A 6,216-nucleotide genomic window follows, 5' to 3' on the forward strand; every position below is an offset into this window, starting at 1 on the left:
AAGACACAGTTTGATGATATTGTGAAGTAGCATGAAATTATGGGAGATTTGTTCATTTTTTAACAACTACTGCAGATGAAAATCTATCTGACCTGGCTCAGGCACATGTATTAAAGTTTTATACATGTTACACTGAGTCACATTCGTCGACTTCCTTCCTTAATGTGTTTCCCTGGAAGTTCTAGCAACTAGAGGGGGTAAAGGGGACATGATGCCTTTTTCATTTTTAAAACTCTACACCGGTTACCCTGCTAAAATGCTAAATTATACACACTAATACATTAGAGTGTTAACATATCAAAATTACATTTTGAACACTGTAGCAATGTATTCCACCAATGTTAAAAATATTTTATGAGCAGAGATTTTAGGCTAATTCCTGCACTCAGTACCAGAAAACATAAGCAGCACTTTGATATACATATATATATATATATATACATGTATATATATATAGGATTTAACTGATCACATGCTGAACAGTAGGAGAGTTTTATTTCAACTTTTGTATTAGCACACACATTGATCCCTTCATATACTATACTGGTCATACTGAAATATGAACCTCACAATGTTTTTTTCTTCACACTTGATACTGCTTAGATTATTGTCAAACCCTTCATGTATAGGCCTACATTAACCATTCAATATCCACGTACATATCTTTATTATTTCAAAGCTAAATAACATAATATCTGACACCTACAAGTTCCAGGTCTATACAGGACTTCTTTTACCATCTCTTTGTCCAGGTCAAATCAAGCTGAAGATCTTTTCAGATGAAAACATTCTGAGGTTTCCATCTGGTCCCAATGTAGCAGCTGTTGGTCCGATATAAAGGGAATCTTTGGTCTGTTTATCACATGCCCAGATTATCGTAATGGAGCTCGGTGTGTTTTGCTTTGGTAAAAACGCAAAAACCATAAAAAAGTCACACAACAAAAGTGCACAGCATGGCATTCCAGTGAGCTAATGCTGAGTTGGTATTTGCATGTGTGTGATGGGGGTTGTTTATTCCAAGGACTTGCCTTGGTTAACCCCTACTGCATCTGCCCATGTACACACCTTAGCTCCCACAGTTCATAAAAACTTTGACGTAACAATAACGTTAGGGTCCTGAAGTTTACTCGTTTAATTCCTGCACCAGCATATTAAATCTGAGCATACTTCACCCTCCCTCATTACCACAGTTGATGTGCCCATGACATGAGCAAGGTACATAATCCCCAACTGCTCCAGTTGCCAACAGCTCAGACTGTGGTTAGACTGGGCAGATAAGGTGTTAAGGTGAGGAGAAGTTTAAACTTGAAGGAATAGTTTGACTGTTAGATGAGAAGTTCGATATCACTTTCATTAGAGAGATGGTATCAGAGCTGATCTGGACATATTTTAATGGATCTATATCAGCTAAAATAAAGCTGATCAAAGTCCAATGCTTTCTTTACTATACTTGTTTCTCTACCTAAGCCTGCTGGTGTTGCAGTGCTGCTCTCTTTCATTTTGCTCCTGTGCAACTGAAAATTGATCATGTTTATAGTTTTGGATCAGGGCCTTCAGTAAGACTGGAAACTGGGAAAACAGCTAGAATAGGTCACAAAAGCTTTCTCCCAGTACGTCTAAAGCTCACTAATTAACATGTTACTTTATTAGTTTGATCCATAAATAAAAGTATAAAGGCAACTACTGGTTGTTTTACTTTGGGTTATGTGCAGGTGTATTTCTTGGCAGTAAGTCACTGGATGACTGCCAACAGGTCCCACCCAGCAGAGGAATCCAACATCTAACCTTTTTTGGTACTTTTCTGACAGATTTCGTTACCTTTGTTCAGAGCTAGGCAAGCTGTTTCCTCCTATTACCGGTCTTTATTTGAAGCCAAGACTCTACCTTGTTGTATTGATCTCATCATCTTATGCTCAGCAAAAAGTGAATTGTCATACTTCCCAAAAATTGATTTATTTAACAGATGGTTTAAAATAATCAGACAGCGTCCAGTTATGTTGAAAGATCAGGAGGGAAATGTGCTTTTGGCAAATAATAACTTGTTTAGGTCTCAAAAGACAAAATGTAGGACTTTGACTTGGACTTGTTGGTCCTGACATGGGGCATTATAGCTAAACTTGAGACTGACTTGTGACTTGCAAAAACAGTTACTTTGTCTCACCTTTTGAACCCAAGTAACTGTGTGTGTGTTCCTGCAAACCACTATTCATGCTTAGTGAAGCTCAGTGAGGTGAGAAACATCTTCCTGTTGGTTTTAGGTGATTGAATGGAAGCAGCATGTAACACAATGCACCACTGATATGGAAAAAGCTCAACTTGGCTTCATAAAAAAGACTTTCCCCTTTTGGTTACTGTAAGGTGTTATCTTGATTTTTGTAAAATGTTTCCTGTATTTTAGAAGAATTAATGGCAGCACTGTGATATCTGCAAGTATGATGTCACATATCCAAAGTGATTCTAGATTATGGTGTCTTTACTCTATATATCTATCCGAAACTAACAAGGATTCTGACTCTCTGTACTGAATTGTGAACTACAATTCCACAAAAGCTCCATCTGCTAATGAAGGTCATTTGATATAAGTAATATCCTAAAACAGCTGATCAACAAACATAACTCAAACAGGAGGAAATCGTGCATTTGTTGGGGACTATTTTCTGCAGTGGATTAATACACATTTGGTGCTCTAGTGACAATTTGGGGCAGCAGGATGGAATACTGTATATAATATGTGATGTGGTAGTACTGTTAGTAGGATACATTCAGTGTTGGTTTTGGTCTTTTCATGGAATTTGTTAAATATAAGAAAAATGTAGAATATCACCAGCTGTATCCTTTTAGAAACTACATACAAGTATCCAGTGGCTGTTTGTTGTTGCAGGGTGGTCTGCTGGTTAAATAGATTGTTGGTCGTAAAAAAAGGTCACAGGTTTGATCGCTGTCACAGCTAATGTGTCCATCAACCGCCATGTGTCCCTGAGCTAAACACAGAGCCATTGTGTGAGAGCCTGGAGTATAAATCTCAGTCATGGACAGAAAAGTAGTCTTTCTTTTTACGGCAACATTCAGCTTTAAAATTCTGACATGTGATATATAAGTTTGAGAGGAAAGATCTAACATACGTGATCTTGGCAATAGATTCATATCTGACAGCTGACTTACATACAGAGTCCCTCTCAGACTGTTCCACATCGCAGTGATACTCTGCCCATCATCCTGAAGTCAAATCATACGCTTCCTGTCATTACGATACCTCCTGTTCAAAGTGAAACACTGGTACTGAACAAAGTTTGCTGCCTGAGAAATCCATTTTTCATACAGTTGGTTATGGGTTTCGTGTCAGCCACACTTGTCAAAACAAAGACCACATGTCCATTTAATTCAATCCAGACGCGTGGATGGAAGCGACCTGCCTCCAGCTGCCTGCCTCCTGTGTCTGGCCGTGTGGGGAACTATGAAAATGGCTCTTGGGGGGGGGGTTTGGGGGACGCAGTGGGGGTTATTAGTAGGTTTGAAGGCATTAACCCTCGTTCTCTCCTTTTGAGGTGACCCTAGCTGACCCCTGGCATGCTCTCGCCACAACAAAAGGGCCAAAGGGGTAAAGGCGGAAAGAAGGGAGATCAAAACAGAGCAAGAACCGTGTTCTGCTGCTGCTAATCTTTAAGGATGTCATGCCTCAGCATCCTCTGCGTCAGCAAACATAAATTTGCTTCAGTTTCTGTGATAAAAAATAAGTTTGATGTTGTGGGTGTTCAATAGTTTTGAGTGCCAACATGGTTGAAATAGTTTGCAGATAAAAGCAGTTTTACTTCAGGGCCTTGGCCTTAACTGTGGTATTAAGATAAAATACCTGCCGCTGGTCCAGAAATCTCACTCAATTTCATGTTACTTTTATATAAGTTTTGCAATGTTAGTTATCTTATTATATTTTATGATAATTCTATCTCCACTGGTGTTATTAAAACAATTATAGTGCATGCAGGATATTTTAACATTTAACAGGTTTCCTTCCACAAGTTTAGTTTTCACAAGATATAAGTGAGGAAAACAGTAACCATACCATGTTCAACAATTTCAACAAGTTTACTTAGATGTCATGGAGATGGATCTGTCGACATGCAACTCAGTAGCTTTAATAATTTCAGCCATGGCACTTTTAGGACTTGTCTGTCAGCATGTTTTTATAAACTCTGAAAAAAGCCAGTAAGTGGACCTTGAGTTGGGATTGCATTGTCAATCAACTATTTTAAGAATGTACTTGCTTCACTTAAGAACGAATTCAGCCCAATCAGATACACGTTTGACAAATCAGCAAATGTACAGATGATGATGTAAGCATATCAGTCCTATCACACCTTTTTTGGTGATTATCACTAGAACTTTGAAAATCTGTCACAATTTTAAGTTGCATTGACTTAAGTTTTAAAATTTGTATGTCAATTATTACAAAATGTTGTTAAAAAACTTACTGGTAATTACAAAATATTCTAAGTTGAGAGTGATAATTCATGGATCTTTATGCAACTAGCTGTTAACTTGTGCAATTAGCTAGCTAGGATATTGAGTGCACTTTCACCACTTTTGCTGCCCTAAATTTACCTTTTTTCTTCTATATTGTGCAGCGCTGCCAGCAAGCTCCACAAACCAAATGGTGAGTTTTAGATATTCATCAGAGATGGCTTTCACCTGGTCACTTTAAAAATGCTCATACAGAGGAACCTGTTAGTACATGACCTGAGGGGAAGTACTGGCTGAGAGTAAAGAAAGTCCTTATGACTGTACACACAGAAGTTGGTTTGTAGAGATTATGGCTTGTTTTTTATTGGTTTGTAAACGTGGTTCTGAATTTAATTGTTTTTATACAGAACAATATTAAATTGCTTAGACTGATTCTTCTTATTATTGATGATATGTTTATTTTTTACTGTATACGTATGAAAGTATCTCTGTAGAGCTCAGACATTAATATTGATCTGGTGCTGCTATTTCTCTCTGAATCTCCAGTACTTTCTACTGGAATATTATGACTATAAGAAGTGGCATAAGTATCCTAAATACACCCCAACCTGTTGTTTCTTAACATAAAGGTATAGGGTTCAGGACATTGTGAAAAAACATTCAGAGTCAGAGAGTCTGATTAATTGACCCGGCTGACCTCTTTCTCATTCTTTTGTAATCCAGGTGGAGGTGCAAGAGTTCCTGTCTCACAACCACCTCTGTGTCATCACCTCTTTAAACAAAACTATATTTCACCAGTGGGGATGACTTCCACTGCACAGATTCAAACATGAACTGATGTGAACGTCAACGGGTGATAAGGAACTTAAAGCCTTTATTGACCTCTGTTGGTGATCAGGAGGAACTGCAACCACACCAACCCACTACCTTAAACACACACACACACACACACACACACCGAAGAGATGATGTCAGTGACCATTCATTTAATTATTAGTGCACATTGTACTTAGATAGAATGCTAAATCATATGTACCTATCAATAGAAATAGGGCAATCGGCTCCATGTATGTCAGCACTTCCCTTCAGCTTCTGTGCTATTTACAAAATGTGGATGTCATTCTTATTCATAATAGGTAATAATAATACGTCTACAAACCTTGGGATTGGACACAAACAACACACCTGTAAATTGCTTAAAAAACTGAGGCAGTATTTCAGATGTCAGGAACCACAGAAACATCATTAAGGGACATCAGTCAGGGTATTGTTTACACTGCTGCTTTACCTGCTCTAATAGGAAAATGTCCTGTTTTAGACTTGTAAATAGTTGAAAAGAAAGTCCACAGACTAGCTGCTTCTTCTGGGTAACTTGGTCCACTTTAATGTCTTTAATGTGTGCCACGAATTATTGAGCAATGTCTTTTTACAGCACTTCAAATATAAGAAAAGATTATATGTTGGAGGAATAAATGTAGGACTTTTATTTTGTAATTTCTCTAAATTGGTACAGTAAAAATGCTTGATTTGTGTGTGTGTGTGTAGTCGTAGATGTCATGATGTCAAACAATTCAGCCAATGTGAGGAATTATTGAGCAATGTCTTAATATACAATCAATTTAATCTTTTATTATTTATTTTAAATTACGTTTGATAGCTTACTCTTCTTCACACCTTTATTTTGAAAACCAGAAGTTTCTACCCTGTGTGTCAGTGTCACGCTTTGTTTCTCACTAATATGACCTTAACATGACCTTA

Source organism: Morone saxatilis, unplaced genomic scaffold, assembly GCF_004916995.1.
Source record: "Morone saxatilis isolate NCDOM2014 unplaced genomic scaffold, NCSU_SB_2.0 Contig16, whole genome shotgun sequence".
Classification (NCBI taxonomy): domain Eukaryota; kingdom Metazoa; phylum Chordata; class Actinopteri; family Moronidae; genus Morone; species Morone saxatilis.